The sequence below is a fragment of the Gorilla gorilla genome, chromosome 6, assembly GCF_029281585.2.
Source record: "Gorilla gorilla gorilla isolate KB3781 chromosome 6, NHGRI_mGorGor1-v2.1_pri, whole genome shotgun sequence".
Lineage (NCBI taxonomy): Eukaryota > Metazoa > Chordata > Mammalia > Primates > Hominidae > Gorilla > Gorilla gorilla.
The window spans coordinates 85,501,386-85,514,458 of NC_073230.2; the positions used below are offsets into that span (position 1 = coordinate 85,501,386).

The 13,073-nt window shown below is 36.2% G+C and overlaps 1 protein-coding gene across 1 annotated transcript in view; it reads left to right on the top strand.

Annotated features, from left to right (window-relative positions):
- Nucleotides 1-8,383, top strand: part of LOC115932769 (AP-3 complex subunit beta-1-like) — a 158,520-nt gene extending 150,137 nt beyond the window's left edge. The window contains exon 24 of the mRNA XM_063708061.1: nt 6,910-8,383. The gene's annotated coding sequence lies outside the window, so the exon portion shown is untranslated. The remainder of the gene's footprint in view (nt 1-6,909) is intronic.
- Nucleotides 8,384-13,073: the final 4,690 nt, after the last annotated feature.

Below are 13,073 nucleotides of genomic sequence, written 5' to 3' on the forward strand. Positions count from 1 at the left end.
CTAACCCAAATAAAACCACAAAATAAGTTCCTTTACATTTAAAGTCTCTGTGACTTGGCTTTGCCAAGTATCCTATCAGAGGAAAGTAACCTCTATTTAGGGGAGCTTCTTATGGTTTGGACTCATTGCTTCTGTGACACAGCTACCACCCTTTCTGAGAAGCAAGTATTGACTTGCTCCTGGGGTCTTGCCAAAACCGAACTCCCGGCCCATGGACGACTTGTAACGCTACTGCTGAGCGTTTCCATTTGAGTGTATGTCAACTCAGACTCAATAACTACCAGGATGGGAAGTTACTGAGTTACCAACCAGCCTTGCTTGTCCAATGCCAATGATATTTTTAACAACATCCCTGACCTCAGAGGTATCTTGGCTTTACAAGAATAGCTGACAGTTATCCCTCTGTGGGAAGCTTTATCTCCACTCTTTTTATGTACAGAAAAGCTGGCTCCAAGGGGTCCTTGATTCACAGATGTTCCCTAAAAGCTTTGACTGGGTTCATTGACAGTTTAGCTAAGCTGAAGCTTAATGTTGTCCATTGGACTACCACAGCCATTTAACCTCAGTATCTGCAATGCAGAATGAAAAATGGATGGGGTCGGTCCATTCAGAGCGCAAAACTCAATGCTCTTCTCACAGCTCTGGCTACTACTCCTTTGATGAAATGCTATATTTTTACTGACTTATTGCCAATGGACTAACAATTGTAGAAAACCACAAATTGGCAAATTGAAGATATCCCTTTTTGGAGCTGTGAATGACGGATACAAATCATGGCAAGGGAGCAATTCATCACTCATGTAGATGTCCATGGTAAAATCTCATTCTCTGAGAAGACTGAATAGAATCAAACCTGAACACTCCCAATTGCCATCATTATTGCCCAGATCCATCATGCTACTAGACACAGCACCATACCCATTATTATAGACTAGGAACAAAGTAAGGGACTCTATCTCTCTGACACAGAAGTTACGAATGTATGTCAGAAGTTGTGAATCCTGCTGAAGTTGACCAGTGTTTTAGTAGTGAAGGAGGCCACAACACATGAGGCATTGCTTTTATTCATTCCTGGAAAAATGACTAAGTTGAAACTTTTACTAACTGTTCTGGGCTAAAGTGCTGCCTCACTGCTGTCAGTGCCTTTTCAGGTCACAGTGTTGCTCTTCCAATCCAATCAGCCAACTCTGGCCACACTACTACCATGGTTCTTGATCCTAATCTGTGTCATGTTTTCAGCTTTCTGATGTTACAGAGCTGCTGGTCAAGGTATTCAATGGGCTCCCGTGCTCTGTAACATCCACAGGCACCTGGTCAGTTTGAGCATTGAAAGGATCTCCTCAAAAATCAACATAGGAAAATTTCCAGCTCTACTCTTCTCACCTCTTCCTTAGTAAGGCAGTTTGGTCACTGGATTTGGCTGTCTCTGAAAGAGAGCATTCCCTTTGGCTGCTTCCTGGGTAATAATCAAGATGAAAGGTGGGGGAACTATATAGACCATTTAGGATTCTGCCTTGACCATTCCTAGGCATGATTCTTCTTTCATTACCTTGATTTAGAATGAAGGGTTTAGAAAGCCTGGTTCTTAACTCTCTTGGTGGCAGCCTAGTGAAAAGATGGTCTAGGTAATTCAAATTTAATTTTGGATCAGTTACTTAGATTCTCTTGATTGATTGACATGATCCTGTATCATAAGGTTATAATAACAACATTGCTGATGACCTTTCTCTCCAAGTCCCCTTACAGTAGCCCACATATACCAAAAGTGGGGGACATAATGGGTCTTTCTCATTTTTATAAAATTGTCCTGCCCCATTTACACATAACCTTTCTGAAAAAAAGGTCTGCATGAAAGTACAAGATGATTGCCTAAAGACACAATGATGACTGCAGGAATAGGAAACACCAATTTTTGTGTAGTGGAGGGAAAGCCAAACCTTGGCACCTGCTATGGTTTGAATGTCTTTCCCAAAACTCATGTTGAGATTTAGTTGCCATTGTAACACTATTAAGTTGAGTGGTGATTATGTTATAAAGTCTGTGCCTTCATGAATGGATTAATGGATTAATGCTGTTACTTTGGAAGTGAGTTATCACAAGACTAGGTCTATTATAAAAGGTAGTTCCACCCTCTTTCTTTCTCTCTGTCTTGTTTACTCACTTGCCCTTCTGCCTTCTGCCTTCTGCCATGGAATAACACAGCATGAAGGCCCTCACAAGAAGCCTAGTCTCCAGAACCATGAGCCAAATAAATCTCTTTTCTTTGTAAGTTACCCAGTTTTGATATTCTGTTATGACAACAGAAAATAAGACAGCACCTATGGAAAGAATGCCTCAGACTCAAAGAGTTATGGGAGAAGAAGCTACATTAATGATTTTTTTCCAAACATAAGGACTAGTTTCAATTATTCACACTGAACTGCAAATACTAAAGCTTACTAGCCAGCCAGTAATGAGGCTAACTTGGAGGCAATGCCAACCCATGCCTTCTATATTAGTCACGGTTCTCTAGAGGGACAGAACTAATGTATGTATGTATATCTATATAGATAGATAGATGATAGATATAGATATAAATATATAGATATATATAAAGTTATATATCTTTATATATAACTTTATATATATACAAAGATATATATAAAGTTATATATCTATATATATCTTTATATATATACAAAGATATATATTTATAAATTGGAGTTTATTAACTAGTATTAACTCACACAATCACAAGATCCCATAATAGGCCATCTCCAAGCTGAGGAGCAAGGAAGCCAGTCCAAGTTCCACAGCTGAAGAACTTGGAGTCTGATGTTTGAGGGCAGGAAGCATTCAGCATGGGAGAAAAATGTAGGCTGGGAGGCTAAGCCAGTCTAGCCTTTTCATGTTTTTCTGCCTGTTTTATATTCGCTGGCAGCTGATTAGATGATGCCCACCCAGATAAAGGGTGGGTCTGCCTTCCCCAGCCCACTGACTCAAATGTTGATTTCCTTTGGCAACACCCTCACAGACAAATATGATATTTGATAAGTTTAAAATTATAAATTAACCTATCAACACAACAGCAAATATCTAGTTATCTAAATACAGTAAGTATTTTATTGGAAAGATTAAATGGGCATAGTAGACAATCAATTAAAATCGCCAGATTTAGCAAATAAAAATATATGGTGCTGTGTTTAGTTTGAATTTCAGATAAATAACAAATATTATTTTTAGTATAAGTATGCCCAAAATATGTCATGAGACATACTCATATTAAATAACTTATTTGTGGGTTACCTGAAATTCCAATTTAACACAGCATTCTGTATTTTATCTGGTAACATTACACTCAATTAATGTTCTTTATAATCCCTACAATTGTTCTCAGTTGTAATCTTTAAAAACCTTAGGTATTTCCTCACCCCCTATTTCATGCCAAAGGAATAGCACAAATCCAAGTGAACCTCCTTAGCAACTTGGGGAATCTGTAACCACCAACGCCCTAGAATTAGTCCTACCCACCTGGGATATCCTGAAACTAAAGCCAAGCCAAGGTGAAGGGATTGTTTTGTGGTTATGTGTTCATAACAATTTTAATCAGCAGCTATATTCCTTGTGAGGCCTTGGAACAATCTTCTGACCTTAGTGGAAACAAAAATTTTCCCTTTCAAATTTATTGCCACTTAAGACCCACACTTTGCTCTAAAGGGACTGCCCAATACCTGGCATTGCTACCCTATAGTCAATAAAACCAAGATCAAGGTCATCAGCTCATGTTTCTTTTGCTCCATAGTGAATCTCTGAATCAGTGGCTCTCAAATTTAGCTGCATCAGAATCACCTGGAGCACTTGATAAACACAGAGTGCTGGGCCCCACCCCCATGTTTTGATTCAGTAGGTCTGGGGAAAGGCTTAAAGTTCTCTGATGACACTGACACTGCGGGTCTGGGGACCACATTTTGAGAATTACTGCTCTAATTTAGAATTTCTAAAAGGAACAACATTACAGTTGATTAACTGAGTGTGCTATTCATTTGGTATCTCTCAAAAGTGAGAAAGTGTTGGAGACAAATTAAGTTTATAATATTGATCACATGACATTTTAGTCTTTAAATTCTTTCTGAATCATTAAAGCAAGATTGCACTATGTGAAGTCTAAAGCTTAAAGTTTTTCCTGTTGTAATGTTTTGAAAATTGATAATATATGTTGTTATACGTATGATACCTCTCATGTCTAAAAATGCCAAATAATAAGGACATGCTATATTTTATGAAGCTAATTTTAAGAACGTATTCCCAGTACACATAAACTTATATTTAGATGTAGACTATTAGCATTTTTAAAAATACACAAGAATAAAGAACAAAATCCTTCAAGTACAGTACAAGTTTTTTTGTACTTACAGTACTATTGAAGGAAGGCGGATGGGAAGAGGACAACATTCAATGAGTAAAATTATAAGCAATTCAGTTTTTGTTATTTCTCTAAATAACATACTTCCTCTTAGGCATTGAAGATATTTTAATAACTTTAACTTCGCTTTTTCTGTGAAGTGGCTAATCAGCAAGCACTTCCAAGTGTAATTTAATGAAACGTGAAAAAGTAGTTAAAGAATTTATTAAGCCTAGTATATTAAAATCTTCAAAAAAAATTCTATGTTGGACCAGCTGGCTCAAATAAGTAAAGCTAACACATCAATTTCAGCAAATATATATCAATGAATTTTGAAATTAGAATATAAAAATGTCAGCACTTAAAAATTTTAATCACTGAGTGTCACCTGCAACTCAAATTGACAGAGTGGATAGCAGCAAAGAATTAAGCATAGAGATTATTTTTACAGAATATAAAAAAAAGAGAACCCCTGTAAGCACTTAGAGTTTGTACCATCTCTTAAGATGCTGTTGCTGTACCCTTCAGCACATTATCTAATGATACACCAACTGATGTACAGAAAATTACATTAAGAAGGCTGGCATGTTTTAGAAGAAGCCTGTATATAACAATCAGTCCTCAGATCTCAAACCAAAATGAAGCTTTAAAAATAGTGGGTAATGTACAAACTTCTTAATAAGGCTTTACATTCTGGGAAGTACTAAGTAAGTGTGTCCTCATCTTTCATTAGCAATACTTATCATTAGATCAAAGAATAGGCATTATTAATTTATCAATAAATATAACAAGTATTTATGAAGCTCCTACTATGTTTCAGGTCTTATTCTAGGTAGTTGGCATATTTAATCTCACTTTTTCTTCAAACAATATAAAACAAATCAAGGCAAGATTTTCAGATATGTGCAAGGTAGAAGCACTCTTGGCCATGCACTTGAATTTATAACCACTCCTTTCTAACCTCTATCAATATATATAGATTTATCACATAACTGATTTAAAAAAATGCAGAACAACCACAGCATATGCAATCTATTTCCACAACTCACCTACACCACAATACCAATTGGTTAATCCTATTCCATCCTAAAGTATAAACAAAGAGACACATAATGATCCTATGTATTATTGTAATTCAGCTCTTCTCTTGGGATGCCAAAACAGTGAGGTGAGACAAGGTCTATGCTTTTCCTTCTGACCTCTCAATTCTCCACCACCTCCAAAGGCCTACCCAAATCAGTGATGTCCAACTTTGTATTTTTTCTCTTTTATGTTAGTGTGCCATTTTAGTGAGAACAGAAGAAAAGCCAGAAGTTGAGCCTGCTTTGGATTCACTTTTAGAATGATTTTTTATCTAAGAAAAAGCATGTCTGCACAAATGGATGACTTGCTCATAGGAATTGTATATTGCAGTGTAGGGCTATAATCTTGGAGTAATATTAATTTGTAAACATTGTCTTTGGCACATATATTTGCCTTTGTGGGGTAAAGTTGATGACTTTAAGATAGTATTGGAGTGTCCAAAGTTCTTTTAACCAAATACCATTTTAATATCAATCTTTAAATGCTTTGCTAAAAACTGTACAAGAAAATTATAATATCCCAAAGCTGTCTTGGATTGCATCCAAAAACGGGTTAGCTACCTTAGACATAAAAATATGTAACTGTCACATAATCACATATGTTGGAGAGTAAGGACAAAACTATTACATGACATTCAATATTGTTATGTTGGGAAAAGCAGAAATAGAAGCTTCTCACAGGGTCTTTGGCTCCTTTACCATTAACTCTCACCTCATTACTTAGTGTTCATATTTAGCAATTAAAAGTTCTGATTTTCTGATTCCGAGATGAGAGTGCCCTGGAACCAGAAAATAATGTAATCTAAAATACAAAATCTCACCAAAGAAAGTACAACTTTCCTAGATATAGATTATAAATATTTCCTTTTCTAACAAAGAATAACCATTTAAGCAAAATAGTAAAAACTTAAACTTTTTAAATATTAACATTTAAACTGATATTTCTTTAGGTACAATTGCACATTCAAATATTCTTATTTGTATTCAATTATCTCTATGTCTTTTGTTATTGCCCAATTTAAGCAATATACTTCTCTTTAATTGATACTCCATCTTATCTTGCAACCTAGTTTTCCCGTCCTTTCACATTAGGGTATTTTTACTTTAAAAACTCAAATATTTGCTGTACTTGAATTTAGAAAATTATTCCAGCAACTACTCCTTAAATAGCTTAAGTAATTATCACTAGATCTTACCTTCATCTTTTCCATGAGAGAGAAGAGAGTATATACTTAAAAAAAAATGAGTGTCAGTTCTCAAATTTGGCAAGTAATTCTAGTCTTCATGCTTATCCTATTACTTGCAAGCCAGTCAAAAGGAAGTGCAGTAGATGAAATAAGGAGAAATTCATGGGGCCTAAATGACTGACATTTACCAAGCATCTTACCAAATGTAACTTCAACAACTCTCTACCAATACATAAGATTTACTTGTTTTCATTCACAGAGAGCTTGGACAAAAAGTTGAAACAAGTTCATATCCTAAGCATGATGAATAAGCCATGGCAGCTTACACAGACTTGAAGGCCAACCACCTATGGTCTAGCACAAAGGAGTTCAGCCTTTTTTGAAGTGGGTGGTTTGACCTCTTTTTATTGTGGAAGCAAAGCAAATGGCCCCAAACCATCTGGTAAGTGAAGCTGGAATACCTGCTATGGTAGGCACTATAGGGCTGTTTATATATAATCCAGACCTCCTCCTCCAGGCAAATAAGGGATTGTACTTCTCTTCCTTCTTTGAAATTAGGCATGGTCATGAGGTCTGCTCTGGCCAGTGAAAACATGAGTAGGAGTGATGCATGTCTCACCCAGGTGGAAGCCACAAGAGCCAATGTGTGATGCGCCATGCAACCTTCCACTTAGCACACAATTGCGGCAGTATGGATTGAGCTGAAGCATCTATGAGATGGCGGTCCCTTGGATTGCTATAATGAACAGAGTCCTATTGCTGACCTGTTTTGTTCACATAGACTGAGTAGAAAATCTATTTATTGTGTTAGATCATTGAGCTTTTGGAATTGTTACCACAGCAAAACGTAGCCTGCCCTGACAGATACACAAGCCACCCTCTATTTGGGAAAAGTCAAGTTAGGTCACTTAATAAATTTTCCATTTATCTTTGAAGCTCAACATATATCATAAAGTTGCACAGAAACATATTTGGCCCTGAGGAAACCATATAGTTGGTGACCTGAGTAACTGGGGGTGAATAGGGGGTAATTTTCCACTTAACTAATTTCATTTCAAAACAACACAACTCCTAATGCCTTAACCATAGCTTAGCAACCCAGCAACTTTTACAAATTACTGGTAAAAGACTTCTTTAGGAAATGATTTCTGAATATCCCTATGTCTCTTACACAGAGGAAGTTTACTTAACAAAATTTATACAACAATTGTAAGTAGAGATTTAAATTACATTTCTTTTCACATAGAAAAAAAATTAGCTTCTTCTGTGGTTATCAAGACTGAGAAGCAGGGATTATAGATAAGAATGTTATATAACCAGAATGATGTTTTGATTTAGAAAAGAAAGAGAACACATTTTCCAGTGTCTGGCACAATTCAGTCCATTCATTGAGACCATGAAACACAGTTCAATCCTTCGACCTCAGTTTCTTCTTTATGAAAGGGACAATGGTGCTCACTATAAGAGGGCTATAACGGTTCATTGCCATTATTATTGTTGTTGGCTGAGATACAGGTGTAAGAAAATATATCAGTCAAAGCTTTAAAATATGGGACTTGAATGCTTTGTGATTTAGATATTTTTCTTCCTATCTTTGTGTCAAACACTATCCACTGAAGTTTTGAATGTTTAACTTATGTGGTTGTTAAAATATTGAAGTCCAGCACAAGCAACTCTATTATAATGCAAATCCAGTTTCTATTATCATCTAATAAAATCGTGTGTTAGAGGGAGCAGTATCTGAAGATTGTCCCTTAAAAAAGCACTTGGGCCTGAGCCCTAATGACACAACCCAGATTCCAAGCCAAATAGAGGTCTGTGCTTTCATCAGGTAGCTCCTTTCTCTTCCTCTCTCTTCTTTCCTATGTTACATTCTGGAGTGATAGTCCTTCATGAAGAAATAAGAGAATGGTTTAGTGTGCCTGCTTTCTCAATAAGTGTGAGGGGATTGTGAAAAGTGGAGATTTTTAAATTTTCTTTTTGACTTTTACATTCAGGGGGTACATGTGCAGGTTTGTTACATGGGTACATTGCATGTTGCTGTGGTTTGGTGTACAAATGATTTCATCACCCCGGTAGTGAGCATAGTACTCAATAGATACCTAATAGTTTTGCTACTAAATAGTAGGGAACATTCTCTCCCTCCTCCCACCTGCAGTGTTTGGTTCTCAGTTCCTGCGTTATTTTGCCTATGATAATCGGCTCCAGCTGCATTCGTGTTGCTGCAAAGAACATGATTTCATTTTTTCATGGCTGCATAGTATTCCATGGTGTATATGTACCACATTTTCTTTAGCCACTCCACCACTGATGGGCATCTAGGTTGATTCCATGTCTTTGCTATTGTGAATAATGCTGTGATGACCATATGGGTGCATGTGTCTTTTTGGTAGAACGATTTATATTCCTTTGGGTATATACCCAGTAATGGGATTGGTAAGTTGTGATATTTCTGCTTTAAGTTCTTTGAGAAATCTCCAAACTGCTTTCTGTAGTGGCTGAACTAACTTACATTGTTGCTAAACAGCTTCACTCCATTTTGAATCCACATCACTGACTGGACCCTAAGCGTTTTTAAGCGTCAGGCAAAAGACAGTCTACTCAGGCTCCTCTCTATCTTAACAAACACTTGAATTAAAAATGTTGTGCCTAACAGCAAACATTTCTTGGGCAATTTTATGGAATGTAAAGGAAAAGAAAACTACACATTTTTGAGTCTACTATGTGTTGGGTGCTTTTCTAACAGTATCACATTTGACCCTTCCAATTCATTGAGTTGGATAGTGTTACTTCAACTTTTCAAATGAAAAAACTGCTTTTTTGGAGAAATAGAAGAAATTCACCAAATTTATCTGTTGCTAGTTCACTCTTGTGTCCAGACTCACGATCTCTCTATGGCACCATACTGCTTTCTTTAAGGAAATTACAATTTAAATAAGCCAAGCAATTTACCCTACCTCTACAAACCTCAGTTACATCCTTTGGAACATAATGATAATTATAATTCATAAAATTTGGGAAAAGTAAATAGAGAACAAACAGGATTAATTGTACAAATGAAAAATTCACATAGGCTGTTCTATATGATAAGAGTAAAGGAATGTGATAGATCGGAGTGTTTGTGTAGAAATGAAGTAGGACAGAAACTTCAAGGTGAAGTGTGGTCAAGCTTCTTTTACTCTTGAATTTCAAAACTTTGTATTTTACAACATGAGAAATGATAAAAGATTGATTAGCTGTTAGGTGGGGTGCAAAGTAGTAGACAGATATGAAACCTGAACATTATCTGTATAATGTATTTTAACATGATTATTTCTTCAAGGATCTGCTGTTATCACTAGAGGAATTATTGCCCAGAATGTGGACCAAAGGTTAGAAGACTTCACATTGGAATCCTGGGTCTGCCGTTAAATAATAAGGAACAAGCACTACCTCATAAGATCTTACTCTCATCATTTATAAAGTGATGATTTAAAAATAAGTCTTTCCTATGTTGTGATCCTAAGGATGCAATGTAATAAAGCATTTAAGATCATAGGCCTTTGGGGGCAGAAGAAACTGGCCTACATAGTCCTCTTCTAGCTATGTTTTAGCTCTCTTATCTTAGAAAAAATAAAATCTCTTTAAGCCTCAGTTTCAATAACTGGAGAATAGGGAAAATAATAGTTCATTCCTCATAGGGTTGTTGAGAGCATTAACAATAGATAAAATTCTGCATATATATAATTCAAGACTTGGCATATAGATTGTTTTAAAAAATATATGTAATTATAGTGAATAATATACTCATAGGCATTCCACAAGGAGACATCCAAGTGTGGCGTCAGTCTTTCTAAGTTTGACAAACAAGTAAGCTGTTTAAAGCCGATTACCCTCTGGAATGAGAGGTTGGGATTACTGTGGACTACAAAGATGTGTGGCAAACAATATTTTATATTCTTCTTGGATGTCCTCCTCTTCTCAATTCCCCAGAATATAAAGTCATATTTTGGGGGGACTGTTTGTGTTTTGACTATTAGAAACATAAGCTGACTTAGGGCATGCAGTGAGGAGTACTGAAGGCAAAAAACAAATGATGAGACCCCTTTCAACAGCCTCACATCTAGGGAAAAAGGCACATGCTGTGTGTCAGCCCAGCCCACCCTGGGAGAGGAAAAGACTACTAGTGAAGTAGTAATGTTAAAAAGAAGAAAAAGTGAGTGTTTTTTTGGTGGGGAACCATTAACACTTTCCAAAAATACACAAAACCAACTTGAAGTTCAATTAAGGGCTGCAAAAGGGAGAAGAGTATGCTATATCTTCAGCATCTGGACCAGGACTAGTACATGAAGTAATACATATCTGTCACTGACAGCTTTCTTGGCTATTTTTAATTCAGTCTAATTAGTCATGTCTTCTCCTGCAAGTATAGGAATCAGTCAGAATGTGGGTAACAGTTGTGAAACTACCTTTTGGAGAACTCCTTTGCATATTATTGTAGAAGACAACCATAAAGTCCTATAAATGATAGTCCCCATAAATGTCAACCCAGATAATTCAACTGATGTCAAGAAGCAGAGGTTGGATGGGCTGTCATAGATACTGGGGTTGAATACAGCATATGACATCAAAATCATGGCTTTGTAAACATTTCCTTCTTCGCATGCAGATTTAATTATCTTGAACCCCAGAGAAGAGCAAAGCTGGGGCCAGCATCATTTCAAAGGAAAGAAAAATGTGTTCCTATTTTTACAGCCTTGTAAAAGCAAGGAAATGTCTGAAGAGAAGAAAAAATAGTTTCGAAGAAGAATGCAATATGCCCCAACCCAAACTTATTCAAGATGTCATTCCTGGATAGAATTCTACACTCTCAGCATTAGACAGGCTGCTTAAGCAAAGGCAGGTTCTACATAGACTGTCATCTGAACATGATATTGATGGATCGTTTTTACAAACAGGATGGACTGCAATGAAAAGCCTTGTGAATGTGCTAAGACTGCTTTAAGAAGTCACTGGAGACCAGAGTGCCTGAAGGAGAGGATCTAAGCCAACTCCTATGAACAGTTCATAATATATGAATAATGAAGCACTTCAGGATAAAAAAACATATATATGATGAAGATATTCCCAAAGACATTTCTTGTGTCACTAATATTTTCGAGAACCCTCCTAGCAGCAACCTTATTAGGTGTTTCAGGATATGCAATACGTTTTTTTCATGACACTCTGATCCACAGTTCTTTTTTTTTCTCTCAAGTCACATAGAACAGGCTTCCATTGCACTAAAGCAGGTAGAAGTCTTGTCTGAAATAAGCTTGAGACACTATAATGAATCAACTCAATGTAGAAACATTATACACACACGTGTAACTAGAACTGTTGGGGCCTTTCAAGGGCAATAAGGAAAGAGAGGATATTGATGAAATAAAAAAATCTGCCTTCTTGCAAATGGAAGACCTGCAACTATTGCAAACAATCCCACCCAGAACCTAATTTCAACACAGAACATATGACTCAGACCAAAAGGCATTTGGTCATTTTTTGCTCACTCACCTGCCCAACTATAATTTTTCTTGGAGCTTTAATATTCAATTTCAAGTTCTTGAATTGAAATTTAAGGCTTTGAAAATATATTAACTTAAATTATTATCTAGTTTACTGATTTTTCATCACTTAAATCAGGTTTTATAAGAGGAGTTTGTTATTGTACACTCCCAGAGATTTTAAATTCAAAAGAAATGAACTGAAATGGCTTTATTTAAATTGCAGATGACTACTTAAAAAGATACTGGTTAGAGCATGTTCAGATAAAAAATAAAGACAGGGTACCATTATTTTTCAAATATAATCCTCAGCTATTGTTACCAACATATGCCTGCCATAGGATTACAGAAAGGAAAAGTAGGAAGAAGTTTAAGGGGTCATCCTGCTCATTTTTTGGCATTTAAGTCTTTATTTAAAACAAACAAAACAAAAAACAAAACATAAGACAGAACTTCCGTATACCCTCTTAGCAAGCTCTTTTAGTACATCTGAAAGCCTATTCCTTTAGTCATATGTTCACTGAATATTAAACATCACTGTTTACCATTCTTATAAGTAGCCCTTTGCATGGTGAAGACTTAATTGTATCTATTTATAGACAGTTTTTCAGTTGCTGAATCACATTCTTATATGCCTACTTTGATCTTCACAAAATTCTTTTGTGATAGACAGAGCAGGTGAACCCTCAGGCGCCAGGGCAGGGTTTATGTTTTTCATCACTGATGCTAAACATATAGAATGTGCTTAATGGTATTTCTTGAATAAATGGTTGAAGTATCCCCTTTCACACAACATGAAAACCAAGGCTCCGTGAGATTCAGTGAGATTCCCAAGGTCTATTTGTTGAAAAAGTACCATTGAGGCTGGCTTTGAGGGATTTTGATTATTACTCTGGAGTTC